Source organism: Zeugodacus cucurbitae, chromosome 5 (genome assembly GCF_028554725.1).
Source record: "Zeugodacus cucurbitae isolate PBARC_wt_2022May chromosome 5, idZeuCucr1.2, whole genome shotgun sequence".
Lineage (NCBI taxonomy): Eukaryota > Metazoa > Arthropoda > Insecta > Diptera > Tephritidae > Zeugodacus > Zeugodacus cucurbitae.
In genome coordinates this window covers 47266736-47288810 of record NC_071670.1, presented here as the reverse complement: position 1 = coordinate 47288810, position 22075 = coordinate 47266736, and the positions used below count along the sequence as shown (strand labels likewise).

Sequence of the window (22075 nt, the reverse complement as noted above, 5' to 3'; positions counted from 1 at the left end):
GTGACACCACCGTGACTGGGTACCCCTCACACTACTATGTCTATCTATTTGTTATGTCCTAACTGAACCACTCTGTGTTCTTAATAAAATTAAATAACTCAAAGAGACTCTGATTTGTGCCACTTCCGCCACATTATCGAGGGAACCGCGTCCGATAGTTGCGATACCTTTTCTATACAGAGCATAGAAGGTGTTCTATAGTCTCTTCTTCTACTACTTTTTGGCAGCTTCTGCAATAGTCATTGCAATATATCCCCTGGCGTGTCCCCCAATCAGACAGTGATCTGCTAACACCGCTACTAGGATTCTTATGTCATTGCTTTCGAATTTCAATAGTCTGCATGTGCGCCTCTTATTTCACTCAGGCCACGTTTGTCTGATTGTTAAGCAAGTTAGTGATTGTTGCCACCGAGGCTCGAGGTCGATTAAATATTTGAAAGTGGCCAGAGGTATTTAAATTCCCTTTTCATTGGCATCTAACTGTAAGTTGGTGCGCAGTCTGACTAATTCATCTTCTTTGCGGTTCCCAGGAATATCCCTATGTTCTGGAACTCATTGCAGGTTTATTGTGAAATATGATGTCAGTGTCACTAATAGCTTCAAGCACTCTTTCACTATATACTTATAGTCTACCCGTTTTTATGGTAACCTTTAATTGGAATCAGATTTTACTAAACGAAATCTACTTAATATTAAATTCTTCTTGGGTCTCTTTGACTAAGTTAAATATATATCTTCTACTAATCCCCGAATATATCATAATTGGTTAGTGAATTCCTTCTGTTCTTATTTGTTTAAGCAAATTTTTCTCACAGGGTCTATTTGCTTTCATAAAATTCTCTACCTGTTGTTATTTTCTTTATTGAGTACACTGTTGTTTTAATGTGTTTGATTGTTTGCTTTTGTAAAACCGTATACGCTTGCATTCATACGTACTGTGTTCTCAATAAATAAGGCTTATCTCGCTTTTGATGATGCACACACTACATTGCATTAAAGTTGCTAAATCGTATTCGAAGCGATACTCATGCATAGCTACTTATATCCGTATGTATGTTTGTGTGTTTGTATGTATTTATTTATATATCTATATCATATTATATGTGTATGCTTCACTGAATTTACTGTAGTAAACGGAAATGTACTTCATTTGTATTTGTATATAAAAATACTATATGGTGGTTATGTACTTTCTGGTACATACATATATATATTTATAATATAGCGAGTACCTCACTTCACATACATACTTACATCTGAACTCGTTGCTAGTTTTCCTTCCAATGGCGCCTACATCAGCTTCCTAATTCTATTCACATTTCATATTTCCACAACTTTATCATGCTCACACTTTCCTACTTCCTCTTTTACTCTGTGTCTAATTCACATATTTTTGTGTATTCCATTTTATTTATTTATTTTTTTTTTTGAGTCGTATTCTCTTACTTTATTCATTATTTTGTTAGATAACAGCTGCTGTTGTTGTTGGTACCGCCGTCTGTCGTTAGCACCGTCAGTCACATTTATGTACCATTTGTCGTTCGGAGCTTAGGTTCCTGGTTGATCTCTTGTACATACAGGTACACATACATATGTATATAATTAACTATGCTGTATATATGTACATACAATATTAATAAGTAAACTCATAATATAGAGACCTTAAGTAGTTGTTCAGAATATTTTAAACATATCTATAGTATATACTTATATACATAAGTACGTGCCTTGTCAAACCAGTATAATTTTAATTAGGTAAAAGCATATACTATTTAGTGTATACTTGAATATATACATACATATATATAAATAAATTGATATACATATATTTTATATGTATGTATGTAAATATTTATAAGTGGGCTGTATATGAAGACTACACCCAGTCAGTAATGACTCACAATTTCCATACAGTGATTTGTATTGTAGAATGGCTTAAATGAAGATCTATACAGGATTTATATATGTACATATGTACACTTCGCAGGGAGTTTCTGCTTTCAGTTAAGATTAATGATTTGAAATTACCCGAACATTGTTTCTTCGTTGCCTTACAAAATGTTTTCTATCTGCATTTCTAGAGTTTTCAAGTCTTCATTTATCTTGCCATTCTAATGAAGGAAATCTTCACTCTGATCCAACCATTAAAACCTTTAAAAATATCCATCTAATCAAGAACTGTTCGATAAGATCCCGAGAACTTTTGTATCCTTTGCATGTATTCTTCTTCTTTACTGGCGTAGACACCGCTTACGCGGTTATAGCCGAGTCCAAAATATACCAAGCGAAGCCAGGTCCCTCTCCACCTGGTCCTTCCATCGGAGTAGAGGTCTCCCTCTTCCTCGGCTTCCACCAGCGGATACTGCATCGAATACTTTCAGAGTTGGAGCACTTTCATCCATTCGAACAACATGACCTAGCCGGCGTAGCCGCTGTCTTTTTATTCGCTGGACTATGTCTATGTCGTCGAATACGACATACAGCTCATCGTTACATCGTCTGCGGTATTCGCCGTTGCCAATGTTTAAGGGACCATAAATCTTCCGCAAAACCTTTCTCTCGAAAACTCCTAGTGCCGTCTCATCGGATGTTGACATCGTCCACGCTTCTGCACCGTAAAGTAAGACGGGAATGATGAGAGACTTGTAGAGTTTGGTTTTTGTTCGTCGAGAGAGGACTTTACTTTTCAATTGCCTAATTGTCTGGAAAAAGCAGAACTAACGACGCGGGTGTTGTTTCCAATGATATCGATATCATCGGCGTACGCCAGTAGTTGTACACTCTCTTTGCATGTATTATGTGAGTTTAAAAGCCTTTGGCCTAATCTTTATCTCGGAGTCTATTCGCTCCACTAATATATGGTTTATCATGTTCGATATACTATCTTTTATGAAAATAATTCCATGTGAATACTGACTAAAACCAGCAACTGTGTGGTAGCGAGGGCCTTTTAACCCGCCGCTGAAAAAAAGCTCTTTTGAACCGTTTTCTCTTAGCAAACTAACCTAACTGCCTTTTAAACTAACCTAACCTGACTATAACAAAATTTATTGTCTCTTGTGTTTCATCAGCTTTCACTAGCCTACATTCAATTAGCGGACTGTCGAATTGGGCTTAGGTGTATACCAATGTATCCATGTCTCATCTACTGTCACATATCGGCGCAGAAATTCGGTCTTATTGCGTGTGGTCAGTGCTAAATTGTTCATTCAACGTTTGTCTCAGGGTCGATTTTTGAAAAAAAAAGTTGGTTCATCCATTCTAATATTTTTCATCCTTCATCCCTTTGAGACCAATAATTTGAGAATGTCCTGAAGCGTCATGTTAAAGCCCAAAGACTTTTTTGATTATATAATTAAGCGACGGGGCTGTTGTTTTCTTTTCATATGGGCATTTTTTGTGATGAGTCCCTAACGCTTTGCATAACCGCAAAAGCGGGCTTCACCTTCTCACTTTATATCTACAAACGGGGTATGTTGGCTACCCGGAGAATACTTGGTCTAAGATCGGAAGTCGTGAACTGCTTGAGCCACATGCAAAGGAATCGTTTCAGGCCACCCCAAGTGAATGGTAGTCAGTAACATTCCTCACTTACGTCGTGTTCTACACATGACCCCATTCCCATATTTAAAGGATCTGCAGCGTGGTTTTTTGCCCATTGAGAATGAGTGGAATTTATTTTTCTCCAAGTATTTCAAATTGGCTTAACTTTCGTGGAAAAGAAAAATTGCTTAGATATAATCTTAGATGTTTCAATCATTCATCAATCTTTATCTTCAGCTTCAATAGGTTCACTGACTGGTTTGTCAAAATTTGAGTGGTGGATTTCACCATATGTTCCATTCTAGGCGCCTTTCCTAAGTATATCAGTCGGTTTTACGAACGAACCCTCATATTTTTTGGTGAATATGAGTTTATAAGTGGGCATCGGTTGGTAAATTTACTTCATCGGTTGTCTTCATACAATTTTATTTAGTCCAATATTATTTTTTTTGCGTTTCTTTTACATTGTGCTAACATATTTGAGATCGGAACACAACGTCAATTTACACACTAACGCTGACAATCGCAGCAACGGCGATGTGTCAACACCATGCAATGCCGACAACATCGAGCGCCATCGTACTAATAATTCAACGCCCTCAGCGTAATGCCGTCGCCAGCATGAACGTGATCATCATCGATATGTTTCACGAAGAGCTTATCGTTGCATTGTTTCAAGTCTACGCCGATATGCTTTTGAGTAATTTTCAAGTGGGCAACAAATCTAACAGACATAATTATATAAAAGAGTATATATAGATATAGAAGAGAATCAATGAAAATAAATAAGATAAAAATATGAAAATAAACAAATAAAAACACCGTTATTGGTGGAAGCAAGGAGAGTCAACAAAATTCACCTAAAACGAAAATATTTTTTTTTATTTAACAAAAATTCAATTTGTTGTTGTTGTACACATTTGTTACTTATTTGTTATCAAGCGAGTCAAAAATGTATGTTTGTAATTCATTATTGGCGTCATTAGGTGGGTGTTGGTGGGTTGGTGGGGTGCAGTCGCCGAGTGCGAGTGGTGCATAAACGAACCGAAAAGCTCACAAATGCCAGAAGATGGTGTGCAGGAAATGTGAAAACTCGCATTACTCATTGATTTCTGGTGCTTCGTTCGAAACTTTTTTGCTTTATTTTTGTTTTTGCTATTTATTTGTTGTGTATATGTTTGTTTTTGCTTCTCGTGTTTTTTTTTTTTTGTAATTTGTTGTTTGTTTGTGTGTTGTGTTGTACGGTGTGTGCATTGAAGAGTTGAGAAATTCAAATGAAAGTCAGTCGGCAAAGCGTTGTAAATGCGTTCGAACCAGACAAAAGCTAGCAGCAGTCAACAGCAGCATCACTGTGTAGGCAAGACAAAAACAAAAAAATAGTATAACTAGACAGCGCAGCAACAATTGCAAACAACTACTCAACGGCCAACAACACAAATAACAACAAACAACAACTGTTAGCAACAGTAGATATACAGTTGAGCAACAACAACAAACAACAACTCAGAGGTAAAGAGCATTTGGACAGCGCGCACTGTGCAGTCAGCAGCATTTGGGCAGCTCGCGTAATTTCTCTACATGCAACAAAATGTGGCACAAACCACCTAGCCGCATACAAACAAACAAACATACGTGTCTATTGAATATTCGCAACAATTCGTGTGCAACCAAGTAGCTGCAACACACCACTCGTGTGTCCATGTATCTATGTGAGTGTGTGTGTGTTTGTGTTGGTGAAGTGCATCGCTTATAAAAAACTGCATAGCCGAAAGATACAAAATGAGAATTCGCGAAGCTGTAGCCAAAAAACAAACAACAACAACAACAATAGCACATAGCAAAACTAACCGAATTTCGTGGAGAGTTTGAGCATTGAGTACCTCCAATTCTCGGCCCAAATGTGTTGGAGGAAAAAAATCGCGAAAAGACAAATAGTGCCGATGGTTGAAGTGGCGTTCGTCAGCCAAACGGTGTGTAGCGGAGGTGGATTTGAATTGAATTTATTGAAATGTGTTTAAATTTTTAATACAATTAAGTAAGCCACTTCTATAAATTAAATTGTAGAAAAGAAACGAAGATCAACAAAATATAGTGAGTGCAGAATCTGTGTCGTAATTTTTTAGAAAAACTCCATTCGGAATAAAATAACGAAAATCTATAAAATGTTAATAGAAAGTGTACTAAACCCATAAAAATTAATCTAGTTATAAAATATATGTATGTGTTCTGTGACCGTGAGTTTTTATGAAGAACTTCCACATAGCGAATTTGAAGCAAGTGTCTCGAAGCTGTTGAAGTATTGTAAAGCCATTTTTATTGGATAAATTCCTGTAAGTTTTTTCTAAATGAAATATAATATTTTGCAAGTATTTTTATTTAGAAACTTTACTTCTAGTGTATATGTATTTCCTGTTATGTTTTGATATCATACAATATATAGACTATTACTAGTAATCAAGACGGCAATACTTCATATTCTTTTAATATAGCATAGAGGCTATCGTTAACAAGAAGACAAGAAGGCATAAAGGCTATCGTTATAAGAAATTTAAAGAATTTGCTAAAAGCGAAGAACTTCAACTTAACCGAAAACCCTTCAAAATTCCTTAGTATTTCGAAAGCGACACAAGTACCAAATAAAAAACCACTTAACTTGAATGCCAAAAAGCCAAAATTTATACATATAAAATGCTATGGTCCTTTAAGCTGTGCTGTGCTAAAGACCAATATTGTCCAGAAAGTTATTGTAGGAGAGCAATTGTTATAAAATTATTGACTTAAATCAGTCCGCTATGAAGCAAAATAATGTTTTTGTGGAACTTCTATAACACCAACTTGATATAAGTATACATGGAACCTTAGAACTTTAGGGTCTAATACTTTTGCATCCGTTCATTGAATATTGTATGCACCTTTTTCTATTCTTCTTCTTCTTGACTGTCGTAGACACCGCTTATGCGGTTATAGTCGAGTCCACAAAAGCGCGCCACGCATCTCTCCTTTTGGCAATTTGGCGTCAATTGGTAACACCAAGTGAAGCCAGGTCCTTCCCCACCTGGTCCTTCCATCGGAGTGGAGGTCTCCCTCTTCCTCGGCTTCCACCAGCGGGTACTGCATCGAACACTTTCAGAGCTGGAGCACTTTCACATATATTCGGAGTGTTAAAAAATAACGGACATTTTTGTTTTTTTGAAAAACATATTTATTCATTCGGCTAAATTAATTTTGTAGGCTTTAAAATAGTCTCCATTCGATATCATGCACTTATGGCAGCGCTTCTTCCAATCGTCGAAACACTTCTTAAAAGTGATTCTGGGACAATCTCTAGCGATCTCGCAGTTATTTCTCGTATACTATGTATGTAAAACGACGGACCTTTAAGGTTCGATTTATTTTTGGACTTTAGAAAAAGTCACGTGAAACCATGTCCGAACCTTTTTGAAGATCTATTAATTCAGATACTTGTTGCTAAAAGTCATCCTAGAAATTTTATAAAACAATGTTTTGCTTAACTACCTTATCGACACGTGTACAAAGTCCATGAAATTAGCATTTGTTGTTCAATTTGTTATCGAACTTATTCACATTAAAAGTATATAGATAATGGTTTATGTATGTATGTATGAACTTTGTTCATAATAAAAAATTAACATTAACATTCGGTATATGGATAAACATGAATGATACGAAGATATGGATAAATACGTACATACGTATGTACGTAAGTATGTATACGTATTTAGACACGTGCGATTGAATGGAAAATTCCATAAAATACTTATTCACACAAAAAAAAAGGGAATCAATTTGCAGTCAAAATCGAATAAGAATCAAACAAGTACAAAACAAAAATGCAATCGGTGTTGTTAACCCGCTGAGCAGTGCACATCAAAGCGGGAAGTGTGATTCAGAGAGTGAAACATTTATTTTGCTTTTCTGCTAGTGAAACGTATGTAAAGGCAATGTTAATATGAAAGTTGAACTTGAACTCTGATAAAATATAATAGAAAATTAAATTAAGTTAATTTTGACTGGAATTAATTTCACAAAAAGCACGGTGGAATAGGTGTACTAAAATAGATTGGCTCCTACGTGACTCTTTCCTATTTCCAAAAATTAAGAGAATCTTAAAGAGCCGTCGTCGAGTTTGACGGAGTCTATTATGTTTATAAGCCAAAGATAATAATCTTATTTATATACATTTTACCGAAGTTCCAAGGATGAACATAGTGCCTATATTATCTTGGGACCAAAAATTTAAAATTTTAATACCAGGACTCATAACGGTGGTCATTATACCCTGAACAGACCGGGTATATTAAGTTTGTCACGATGTTAGTAACACTCAGAAGGAAGCGTCGGAGACCCTATAAAGTATATATATAAATGATCAGTATGTTGAGCTGAGTCGATTTAGCCATGTCCGTCTGTCTGTCCGTCTGTATATATACGAACCAGTCCTTCAGTTTTTAAGATATCGTTTTGAAATTTTGCAGATGTTATTTTCTCTTCAAGAAGCTGCTTATTTGTTGGAACTGCCGATATCGGACCACTATATCATATAGCTGCCATACAAACTGTACGATCGGAATCAATGGCTTGTATGGAAAATTTTCGCATTTGACGTGGTATCTTCACGAAATTTGACATGGATTACTGTTTAAAGTAATAATATAATCTCCGAAGAAATTGTTCAGATCGGTTAACTATATAACCTTAATGTTTCTAGCAAACAACCTGGCTAAAAAGGATTAGTAAAGTGTTTTCTTATTTTTTACTTACTTCTTCTTACGTCTTTAGATTTGCTTAAACATATAGTTACTAAAAGAAAAGTACCTGTGAAGGGTATACAGCCGAAGTTAACGTTTTTTCTTGTTTTTGATTAAGAATTTGAAGAATTTTTGAAAAATAAATGATATTAATTCGACTCTCTTACATGAGAAGTCATTTTTTGCAAGATTGGTTTCCATTCTTTCATAAATGTTCTGTTGTAAATACTCATTACACCGCCCTTGAAGTGCAATTGATTATCCAAATGTTTCCTAAACACAATTGTAAATTGTTGAAGCACCAGCATACTTGACTTCCACCAACAACCATCAAAAAAACAACAATGAACTGTGTCGTAAGTATAATGCAATAAAATAACAGAAAATTAGAGAATCCAACAACAAAATCAAGTGTATGAAGCGTATACGAAAGCAGCTGCTAGTAATTTTCCATTTTCTCTACACTTTCGCTACATTCTTCATTCTTACGCAAAGTCACACAGTCATACTTACATACACACAACTAAACCGCAGCGCAACGCAATGGTGTGAAAAGAGACGCATACAGAATATTTTGTCTATATTTGGTATTATTCTAAATTTTTTTCTATTTTTTATACTTTATACAACAAATAATTTACTTATAGCTTTGACTACGCCAACAACATATCTAATTATTTGTAGCTTTACACACATAAGTATATACAAACATAAAGTAGTGTATGTGTATGTGTATGTAAACCCAATTTTAATCTCAATTCCGTTTTGGTTTCTACTGCTTGCTTTCTTCTGTTATTTGGCTTCCTCTTCGTATTTCCATTCAACAAACTTCACACTATTAGCAACGGCGGGTGGGCCATTATTTTAATATATCCATTACCTCTTCTGCCCACTGTGAAGCTGCCACGTGCAACTCATTTGTCGTTTATTCGCCTTCGCCTTCGCATTTCTCTATGTATCTATCTATAAACTCACCATATTTGTACATATGTTTATACCTTTCCATACCTACTTGTCTCTTTGTATCTTTGTAAGGTATTATTTTTGTTTGTACTTACTGTTGTTGTGAGTCGACAGTGGATTGACGTGTTGGCGCATCAATTGCACCGCTCTTCAATGCTCAAATATTTACGTCAATAGGTAAATGTGTAAATATGTACTATATGTATTTACATGCTCGTACGTATTCATTACTTTGCGCACCCCCAACACCGCACACATGTCAGTTGGTTTGCGCTCTGTCCGTCCTTACATCCATACGTACATACAGTTGTCAATATTGTATATCTCACAGTGTTTGACGAATGTTTTGGTTTCACTGCTGGGTGCTTTGAATACAATGAGTACTCTTCTCACTAATACTTTACTGACCTGTGTAATAATCGAATGGACTGTAAGATTCATTCAAGGTCATTCCATAGAACACAGTAGATTTGTTTCGTTTCCCAGTAATTATTAGCTCTACCTGCCATTTCAATCTTTGAATGGTTTCACCTGTAAATGTTTGTGTAGGATATTAGCATATTTCACGAGAAAAATAGAAATATGGGTGTGTTTCGGAAATTTGTTTCTTCAGAAAGTCAACAAACAGTTTTGTGAATGTACTGTGTTTCAATGCGTGCTATGGTCTCATGTCTTAAGTATGTTATGGGTAATGCCTACCGGAAATATTTTGCGTACAATCTCAGCATCGATTATTTGATAGAATTAATTAGAGACATTTTAGAGCTCAGGAATACTATAGTTAACAGATCAAAGCATCTTTTTATTGTGTTACTTATTCTTATAATTAAAAATTTCACAAAACATGATTTAGTAATTGAAAATATAAAGTGATCATAAATCGCGATCCGAAAAAGAAATACATTTTTCGGAAAATGTCCATGTTTTATATTCCTGATGAGCTTGCAAGGCTGATGAGCTTGCAAGGTCAGGAACGACAGACTCACTGTTAGAAGCATGAAATCATATAGGAGCACCATTGTCCTATTGCGGACTGCTATTGGACAGATGGGCCTCGGCTGAGGTGGGTAGGCGCTGGTCAGTAGTTACCAACTCATGCTTAGTGGCAAGATCCCTCTGACCTAAGGCAAACCGTGGTAGGTCTACCGAACTTTTCGCCCTCAGTAAGCCTTACCTCTCCTTAGTCGTAGGGGTTCTTACTGGCCATTCCCCATTGGGTTCCACGCTGTAAGGTTAAAAATCATACCGGATGCTAGCTGTAGAAGCTGCACGGAGGAGGATGAGGTGGAATCGCCTCATTACTTTCTTCTGGAATGTCCCGCATTTGTGAGATTAAGAAAGATATTTCTTTGATCTCACTTTTTAGAACAGGCTCGCGAAATAGCGAATATAGAAGTTAAAAATCTCTGTAGATTTGTAGTAGATTCAGGGCGCTTTGTCGACTCCTAATTGTTATTCTAGGGGGATCCAGGCTTCACAAAGGACTATATTTTAAAGTCTACGTGTGTTTCCCTCTGGGAAACAGCCTTACAACCTAAACTATATTCCTTCAAAATGGTTTTGATGGTTTTCAGAGGTGTTTAACCCAATAAACACAAAAGTTAGTTATCGATTAGAGAATACTTAGATATCCTAGCCCTGTCCCTATGTTTTCATATTAGAGATCGTCTCCACAAACAAAGAGAAGAAACCACTTAATTCTCCAATCCAGAAGAAACTTTTTCACTTATCAAATTTTAATTAAGCTCACTACTGATATAATATAATTAATACTGAATAATCAAGATACCAGAGAAATAATGCAGCATCTCATATGTGCTTGTTCTACATTAGCAAGACAACTTCGGCATTTGGGAGCTTCTACGAAATATCTCTTGGAACTTGCAAAGAACCAAAACTAGTCTATGTGTGGCTTGTTGGCCTACCAGGTTAAACCTAACATAACCTAATCTGAATATGATAGAAGAACTATCAAAACTTGCTTGTTGCTTATTTTCATGGACTAGTCTCAATCATCGTGCAATTTTAAATTGTTGCTGTAGATTAGTGAAAATTAATCTAGTTATTTACAAAATTTTACCATTGACTCCGAAACCTGGAATAAATTTTCTCTTGGAAATCCATATCCGGAGCATACTTAATTCATGAATGACATGCTTCTACTGGAGTTGAGTGAAGACCGAATACGAAAAAGACAAATAGACTAGGACATATCTACCAACCTTAGTCTATGGAATAGCTACAGATTCAAATCCAGCACAAGACGAATACAACTACAACAATGAAGTGAATATCAGAACTATTCAAGGGGACGAGGAATTAATAGGAAGTTATCGTATAAAATTGGGTCTGAAATTAATTCTTCTCGACTCTATAAAGAGGAGGAGAGGAACTGAATCGATATCAATTACCATGAATTGCGTTGATAGTGCGGCGTATTAGTTCCACCGGGAATATTAAGACGAACCATTATGAAACCTGTTTGGATCTTATTCTAGAGCCTTTAGGCTGGAACAGCTATATTTACATATATATTTATCCTGTGTTTACTACAAGGAATATTGAGCTCGAGTTGCAGAATCCCACAGGAACCATGCTGATAATATTGATATATTAAAAAAAATTTATGAAAATAATAAAAATAACTACCATCATCAAATAACAAAGATCGCTCAGCTCAAACGATTTCATCTATGGAGATATAACTTCCTCAGGATATGAACTAGAAACCTTCGCCGGACATTTTATAAGCTACTGTCCGTTCAAATGTTTCTGTACTGAACTTTTGAGCGTGACAATATCGAATGAGCGACTATTATTAATTTATTGTCCGAACACTATCGCCAATAATGTAGCATAAATTATAATAAAAGTATATTGTATATAAAATAAATATTATCTATATATTCTAAAATCGTACATGTTCCTCTTATTGGATCAATAAATTATATTTTTTCTATAGATATGTATTTTGTACAAAATAAAACTTTCCATAAATGTCACCATTATATGCAAATATATACATGTACATATGTATAAGTAATATGTAAATTTTAGCCGCTAATTGAAAATGCATTCGCCAAGGTCGCTCTAATAAATGCAAATATGTATAATATGCGATAAATTGCGCAATTATCTGCTCTGATGTGGTTAGTGTTCTACTGCTGAATATAATGTGTCACAGTGACAGTGTCTGAGCGCACGACGAACTGTCAATTAGTCATACAACTTACAGCGGCGGTACGTCAACAGCCTAACGGCGGACGGAAAATGCGCTTTAAGTGTTATTGAAGTATGTAGTAAGTAGTATTGAAGTAACGTCATCATCGCCGTTGGTGAGCGCTGTCAACGAAAGTCAGTCAGTTTCGCAAAATTCAAAACTACAAATCGAGTTTTTATAAAGAAAATAGGTGAATGGAGCGAGCAGCCAGCCACTCGTTTGTTGTACTCGCTGGTTTTGGTGTTAGGCGTTTTTTGTCTTGTCTTATTTTGTTTTGTTTTCAATGTAATTATGCGCTAATTTCCCTTTGTTTACGTATATGGTTATGGCTACGTACATATGTACTTGAAGTTGTTTAGTTCGTAAGCTATAAATAGCAATAAATTTTTGTTTTTGTTTTGCTTCGTTTATATTTTTCGGTCGGTCGGTTTCGCACTTTTGGCTTTTGTTCGCATTTTTATCGCTTCATTTTAATTTGTCCACAATTCTTCGTCGATTCTTGAGACAACCTAAATACGCGGCTGCCACTCTGCCATTCTGCTACTTCAATGTACGATTTCTCGCTCTTTAATTTAATGCGCAATTAATGCCTGTTTACAACTCGTAAACATATTCCACAATATATAATAGAATTGAGACAAAAAGTGAACCCAACGTACTTCGAACGCCCTTATACGAAAAGTATTTGCCATTTTTCTATACACCTCGGCGGTTCATAATAATTTCAGCGGTTTTACATGCAGATATATATATATTTGTCTATGTGTATGTAGGTAGGTAACTCAAGCTGTCCGCTCGCCAGTCAGCTAGTCAGCCAGTGGTTACTGGATTTTACGTGCCTTATCTAGATACAATTTACACAAAATACAAATAAACTCAGATATATATGTATGTTTGTTTGTATATATATAGATTAAATTATGTAAATTGATATGTGCCTTTGTATGTTCATAAGTTTGCATGACAGTTTGACCTTTTCTTCTTCCTTCCTTTTGTGGTCTTTCATTTACTATAGTTACTGCTGTTATTGTTGTTGTTGTTGTTACACTCAAATGCTGTGAATTTTTGCTCGAGGGTTGTTCTGCTTCTTAAAGTACCTTTGGCAAAGTATCTACTTTAGGGGTTTAAAATTATATGCGTGTTGGCATGTTTACCGTTTCGTCGGCACATGCGGCATATAAAAATTGATTGAAAGGATAAATGTGTAAAATATGGCAAATTGTAGCAGCTCGCTTCTAAACTATTTAAAGCTGATCAGCTTTTGCTTTATTTTTTTTTTTGCATTGTTACAACTAAAATTTACCTGAAACATCTATACAATAGCGGAGAATTATTTGCGTCGCCTTTAATTGCTTTTTTTTCTCTAACATTTTGTGCGAAATCCGAGCTGTATCATTTGCAATCTCTGCATAGAGTTCTTGTGTTTTGTTATCCCTATTTAAGTGTGTATCAGTTTTGCACTGATATTCATAAGGATGTTGATACCCTGTAGGAATTTCGGTATAGTTGATTGGTATGAAAAGTTTAAGATGTCAGCAATACATACGGATTACTAAATGTTTCAGAGCAGAGATTCTATATTGTGATATTCTATTTTGGTTTTGATCTAGATTGGAATCAACAATTTATCGAATACAATCAACCACCTCAACTTCAGTCGGCGCCTGTAGTCTGGAAGTTAGACAATTTACCCAATCGATGCAGTCGTTTTCTGTAACTCCAGAAAATTTGGAAGTAAGTGGTTAGGGATAGCCAGGGACACGAAAAAATGAAAATTTTCAGTAATTTCGTTTTGCTATAAAAACATGTTAAGGAATAATATGGCATTATTACACAATTTATATTTATTTTGATGAAAATTTGAAAAAAAAATTTATAATTTCCAAAGTTACAGCTGTTTGTGTTGACCCTCTTCCAAAAAAAGTCCTTGTGGAGACAATCATAAGTTTTTGGAGATTCATCTAAAATCAATCGGATAAGAAGAATTAATTTTATAAATAGATAATCCTGGGACTGATCGAAGCTTTTTTTTTTGTTTTTTTTTTTTTAATTTTTAAAATATTATATTAACAAAATGGCGGCATCAGGAATTTTTTCTAGATTTTCGTGAAAAAATCAATACTTAATTGGTCTTAAAAAATCGAAATTTTTTAAAACAAAAAAATCTTCAATCAGGATTATTATGTTTTCTAAAAGCTGTATAAATTTCATTAAAATCTACCATTTTCGATTTACAGTTGTCAACAGTTCGAAAACCATAGTTTTGAGAAAAAACGCAATTAGAGTTTCACACTAGCATGTTGGAGTGCCCGACCGTTCTTTGTTATTTGCCGAAAAACTTGAAAAATAATTATCGGTCCAACTTCAAATTTTCAGAGGATATTTTTAAGATATTACACTTAACGAAAATGCCAAAAACAAAAAAATTGATTTTTTGAAAATCCTGACTTTACCTAACCCCTTAATGGAAACCTCTATCTAGATTCATCCATCTGTGAGTGGACAGTATTAATTTAAGGAGAATCGGCCTGGAATGTCAAAAACATTATAATTGAATATACTGGCTCTATTCAGTCCATTTGATATTACAATAGAGGTATCGGAAATAAGCTGCATTAAAATTTTAGTCTCACTCTCCAGTGGAGTTCTGTTTCCACTACTCTGAAGAGTCACACCAAAAGACGTCCTGTTAACCATTTCCATGAGTGTAGGGTCGACGCAACTGGAACGGACTCGGGTTTCCATCCGCGACGGAATGTTAAACAGACCGTAATCCCAAAATTATGTTATTTTTCGCAATAATAATTTCTTTGAATTTTAATTATTTGGATTCGCTTTTGAAAGGTCGAGACCTTGGCAAGTGAAAGTTATATACACATTAAAGAATTTTGAAGATATCTATTGTCTATCTTATAGTGATACTCCGTGGTACCTTCGGTACAAGCCATCTTTCTATCTTATCTTAAATACGTTTGACTATAAGGTCTGTAAATATTGTTTATATAGTATAGTAAATCGTTATAGATTCTATAATATAGAATAGATCTCGCGCTCTCTCTTAGTGTCCAGGGAATATTGCATATATTTCGAAACTGATTGGGAAATCATCTATCGTGACGGTGTCTCCATATTTTTTACTATACTCCAAAATATTCGAGGACCCTGTGATGTACGGGGAGAGATGCTGAAGATATCATCTATCATCAAGTTAAACTGTTTTTTTAGTATGTGGATATCCTATTAAAGTGGTATAATCACTTACGATTCTATCTTTCTATGATTATATCAACGCATTTACTTCACACCAGTTGTATGTTCGATACGGCACTCTCTACACTTTTATTCTATTGTAAACATATGGGCTTTACTAAAGTTAATCTCGTCATTTTCTAGCCTCTGATGCAACACAAACCATATTTTTCAATGTTTCTACAGGGTTGCTGCTTGTTTACTCACACATTTAGTTCAATAAGGGGTCGTTTCACTTACCCCTAATCCACTTATTATGCTTTATATTCAAAGATTTCAATATTTTATGCTCAAATATGTTGCTGTGACTCATGTTTATTGATGTCATCCACCACATTAATACAATATTTTTGCGTCACGAAATTACGTAGTTCTTTTGTTATGCCTTTACACTTTCGACTATTGATATACTTTACACACTCCTTAGAAGTAACAGTCATTCGCGGTCGAACTTCAATAAACATCCCCTTTTCTTTTCATAGGTTTAATTACATAAATGGATGTTAATACACAGTAAAAAGGTTTGTAAACATAAGCGCAGACAAATATACAAACATACATATGTACACTATATAAATAACATTCACAATATAGTTGCGTAAAAGTCAAGGTTAATTTTGAACGCATTTCCTGGGTGGCGACCCTCATGCGTATGTGATTGAAGTAAGAGACATATGTGTGTATGTGTAAATGGTATATCCCAATCAGTGTTTAGGGGAGGGTTTTATACTGTTCTAATGTTTGTATGCAGAAAATCTGATAAAATTGGATTCACACTGGTCCATTTAAACTAATCGCGTATTTGTAAATGTCCTTTGACATTCGTGTGAAGTTTGAGCTGGTCAAATATGTTAACTGGTCGTAGAAAAATAGACTTATGACGCAAAAAATTCAATACGAGATCTAAAATTTTTGGAAACGAGGAGAACAACGAAAAATGGAGGAAATTGTACTCAAAATCACGAAAACGAAACACGAATTTTAGTGATCTTTCAAATTGTCCACAACCTTTTTGTAGCAATCCTTGTCTTTTGCTCCAAAATATACCTCAATTTCTGTTGAAACAAGAAAAAACGTTAACTTCGGCTGTACCGAAGCTAATATACCCTTCACAGGTGCATTTCTTTTAGTAACTATGTGTTTAAGCAAATCTAAAGACGTAAAAAAAAGTAAGTAAAAAAAAAGAAAACATTTTACTAATTCTTTTCAGCCGGGTTGTTTGCTAGAACCATTAAGGTTATATAGTTAACCGATCTGAACAATTTCTTCGGAGATTACATTATTAAAAAAAATTTTCCATACAAACCATTGATTCTGACCGTTCAGTTTGTATGGCAGCCATATGCTATAGTGAACCGATCTGAAAAATTTTTTCGGAGATTAAATTGTTTCTATGAACAATAACTCACACCAAATTTCGTGAAGATATGTAGGAAAATGCGGAAATTTTCTATACAAGCCATTGATTCCGATCGTTCGGTTTGTATGGCAGCTATATGCTATAGTGAACCGATCTGAACAATTTTTTCGGAGATTAAATTATTTCTATGAGCAATAACTCACACCAAATTTCGTGAAGATATGTAGGAAAATGCGGAAATTTTCCATACAAGCCATTGATTCTGACCGTTCGGTTTGTATGGCAGCCATATGCTATAGTGAACCGATCTGAACAATTTTTTCGGAGATTAAATTATTTCTATAAACAATAACTCACACCAAATTTCGTGAAGATATGTAGTAAAATGCGGAAGTTTTCCATACAAGACCTTGATTCTGATCGCTCAGTTCGTATGGCAGCTATATGATAAAGTGGTCCGATATCGGCAGTACCGACAAATGAGCAGCTTCTTGAAGAGACAATAGCATCTGCAAAATTTCAAAACGATATCTTCAAAACTGTAGGACTAGTTCGTAAATATACAGACAGACGGACATGGCTAAATCGACTCAGTTCAACATACTGATCATTTATATACATATATAGGGCCTCCGACGCTTCCTTCTGGGTGTTACAAACTTCGTGACAAACTAATATACCATGTTCAGGGTATGTATGTTGTCTGAGGAAAGAGAAGTATGGCAGGAGTCAGAACTGGTAGAAAATGGTACTGAGTTCACCGACTCTTCTTACAATTTTGACAACGTTTTTATTGATTTGTGACACATTGAATTAAATTTATTGTGAGTTTGTCGATACCTACTTTACACACAGCTTCCGCGTAGCCAAATTTCACCAATTATATGTCCAATACGGTCTTTTGATATCCTTAGTATGACAGCTATATTTATTTTGTGGATTTGTTGATGTTTTCGTCAGGATATCAGTACACGATTCAGTTGATATTGAAATCCATATCTCGACGGTCTATAGTTCGAAGTTCTGCATAAATGGAACTCTTGAATTGGCAATAGCAGTCAAATTTCATACAAATTATCTTCCATTACTCGAAGTCTCACTAACTCGGAAGTATTTTTGTGGATTATGGTGTTTGGAGTTAGGGAAGTTCAACTGTATACGTATTTAATTTAAATTTTGTATTTTTCAACAAAAATCGCTTTCACCAAATCATTGCAATCCATAGATCAGCGGTTGCTTTTCGCCAGCAAATTCTTTTTTCGCTTACATCTGTCAACTAATGCAGCGCTGCAACTACCTACAACCCAGGTACATACTGTATAATGCATTTGTTTCGCTTAGTTATCGGGAGTTTGCTCGTCTCCTCTTCGCCTATTGCATATACATTGATGTGTATATATACTTAGCTATGTACTGACCCACGTCTTTCTGCGCGTAACCACGTTCCACCAGGTTTTCTAACATTTCGCTTGCCCAAAATCTCCTCCTCGCACAGCATTCGTCATGGCATGAGTATTGCTTTGTAAAAGTAAATACTTTAAATACATAGTGTGTATGTATGTATGTATGTGCGCTGGTATGTATAGCTTTTGCACTAACTGGTGTTGTCTTCCTTGCCAGCCATCGTGGCCATGCGTGAGCTTTAAGCTAACCGCCATTGCCAACTCGCCGTAGCCGTTAAAAACTCAGTTCAACCGCAATGAAGTGCGCTGAATTTTCCATACATTTGCATGCGGAGACACAGTGGCGAAAATTTCATCTTCACATCTTTATATACATACATACATATGTACATTGATTTGTATGTGTATATACTTTGATAGATATTGCTTACATAGATACATAATTTGTATATCTTGGTATTTTAGTATGAAAATTTACGTTTGAAGTCATGTAAATAAGCATTTACTTGGAGATAAAGTGTGTATCCAAAATTTTGACTTTACTGCTCACATATTCTGCAAAGAAATGGTACATAAATATAGAAATACATACATTTGTACAGTGCCTTTATATAATATGCTTATAGGTATATAGTAGCTGTATACACTTAGATATGTAAGTATATAGCAGAACTTTATGTTTGTTAGCAGTACTTGTTAATTTCTAACTGACATATCCCTTTGTGTGTTACCTTATATACCTTATGGGTTTATATATCATCTACACATAAACATACATTTTTACACACACCTCTAGAAAAGCAACTATCCATATCTATCTAACTTCAAAAAAGGTTTGCACCAAAACTTGGAAACTTTACAAAAATATTGAGGTTTCGTAATCAGACTATCCTTCAATAGTAGTAGTCAGTATATCCATCCCTCGCTCAACTTCGTAATGGATATTGGAATAGATTAAACTCCTATCTATCCATACCTAATATATGTCCTGCATGCAAAAAGTCCCCGCAAGACACTAACCAACTCTTGTATGTCCAATTAACACCCCTTTCACTTTGGTCCGACCCCGTCGAAAGAGTGCAAAGCATAGATTGTAACTCCATATAATGAAAGTGTCTGCAGCGACATCTGTATTCATCTACAAATCGTCCTAGAAGTCCAAATTCCAGATCAGGAGTACATTGCATTGAATACATTGCGACAGTGCAGATACTGGTGATTACACCGAGCATAATTACAGGATCCAGGAATCGCTCGATACAATTGAAAATGAGGAAGCATTTTTAATTTGTTCTCTAATTTATTTGCGCTCAGGACTTCAGTGAACGCTCCCTTCCTTAAGGCTGTATCTTCGAAACTATTATTTGGATCGACTTGAAAATTTAGGACAATATTATTGAGATGTTGTAGAAATTAATAAGCCAAAAAACAAAAAATCGATTTTTTGAATCCACGAAACCCATGTAACCACTTAAAATAGTTCTCGTAGTGGAGGATATAATACGAGGCTCTGTCGACCGAGCACATAGCCGGTATATCCTTTAACACGCACAGAGGAAATTCGGTAGCCCACGTCCTGGCTCGCTGACAATCCATCTTAAAATCGCCCGATCATAGAAACCACAAGCAAATCAATAAAGTGGAAGATACACGGGTTTCTTAATGACGCCCGTCTGAAACCGGAATTTTAGAAGAGTTCACATCTCCAGCTGAATCACCTTACATATGAAGCTTGCTTAGTCACTTAACATCAGGTATTCACAGCTCCAAATTTTCATATTGCCCACACCTAGAGTCGACCCGTCCAAACACCCGACTTGGTAGCATAGTCAATTTCTAGCTATAGTGTTGCATTTTGGACTAGTTAGACTTCAGTCAAGACTTCCATGCTGAAATTTTGTGCTTCAAACTTTTTATAGTATTTTAATGTGTATTTCTTTTTTTGAAGTTTGTGTGTCTGTGCTCGATAACTCTATTTTTATATATAATATATTCTCATATATTCACCTATGCATTGGTCAAACTCTGTCCGCTCACTTGCCCCACATCTTTTGCCTCTGTTGCAAATCTCTTTCTATGCTCAACTAGTTATGTATGTAGACATCTTTCGAAACTTTTGCTGTCCAATTAATTTTTTTATTTTAATTTTATTTTTGCATTACAAATGCAAAGTATTTTTTCTGTAGTTTTCTTCATCTAATTTTGCGTGTTGCGCATTTCACTGATTTTTTTTTGTATTTTTTCTTACAAAATAATTGCTTGCAATTGTATTTTGTTGCGCATTCGTTCACTCGTTAGTCGAGTTCGCTATCAACTCTTTTTGCAATTCGCAATTTTTTCGCAATCTTTGCATACATATGAATTCACACTGTTTTCTATTGCTTCTTTCTTGTTTGCCAATTCTTGTTTTTCATTATTGTTAAATTCATTTACCTACGTTGAAAGCAGTATCAAGCTTCCCTTTTATCAGAAGCCAACTAGTTTGTTTGTTTCTTTCTCTAAGGTTTCTTTACACTTTTGATATACAGTGGCAATGTGCCAACACTTTATATGTATATTATATGAAGAAAACTACTGACTTTCCAATTCATTTTAGCATTTCCCGACGTTTATCTCGATTTTATGCAAACACATTTTTAGAGTTCTGACATTTAACTTATTCATTAGTTTGATACGGTGAAAATCATTACGAATATTTTATATTTTTGATAAGTATAAATATTTAAATACATATTACATCATAAAAGTATCGTTTTACTTCCAAATAATTTTACAATCACTCCTTATTATCTTATAACGCCATCTTACATATATATATCGATAATGCTCCTCCAAATTTACATATAATACGTGATCACATTCCTTCACAATTGAGCGAATACAATGAATATAATATCTTCATGTCACTTCGTACCACTAATGAGGAATATTCGTCCAGCTTCCATCTTAAAAAATCAAAATATCGTTCAATATAATTTCGAAGCTTCGTTCAAAAATAACTATTGTTAGCTGAGCCATAATAATTCTAATAAATTCGTTTAAACATTCCTTACTTATTTCCGATCAACTTCAATCGAAAGTATTTATGTGTAGTATTTGTATCTTTAAGACCTTCGTTTATTACCCATTAACAGCATTCGTGGTAAAACATGCTATAACAATAACACTTCAAAACATGTCATACATATATATATTTACGACCTTCGGCTGTTATTATCTGACATATTATGAATAGCTCTCTGAATACTATTTATTTTATTTGCATTCGAAAAATACGCGAATATTTGTGTTATTATACCCTCAAAGAAAAAATATATGTACAGATGAGGGGGGTCCTAAGAGTTTTATATTATATAAATTCTCTCCTGATTGAACATTTGTCATATTCTCAACATTTTAACACAATTGAATTAATAAACTAATTGCACAATTAGTATTTAATTAACAATAAATTGAAGTAAAAGGTTATGGAGAAGAAACAAAGAGGAAACTTATAGAAATATTATTATAACAATTTTCTCTCTAATTTATTGTAATACTACAAAATATTAATAATACTCATAATAAT

At 34.8% G+C, this 22075-nt stretch overlaps 1 protein-coding gene across 2 annotated transcripts in view; it reads left to right on the top strand.

Moving 5' to 3' along the window:
* Nucleotides 1-22075, top strand: part of Tlk2_0 (serine/threonine-protein kinase tousled-like 2) — a 180098-nt gene that overhangs the window by 51845 nt on the left and 106178 nt on the right. The window contains exon 1 of one of the 2 annotated variants that reach the window (XM_054231072.1): nt 4913-5873. The exons of the other annotated variant lie outside the window; for it this stretch is intronic. The gene's annotated coding sequence lies outside the window, so the exon portion shown is untranslated. Of the gene's footprint in view, nt 1-4912; nt 5874-22075 lie in introns of those variants that run through there. 2 annotated transcript variants of the gene reach the window in all.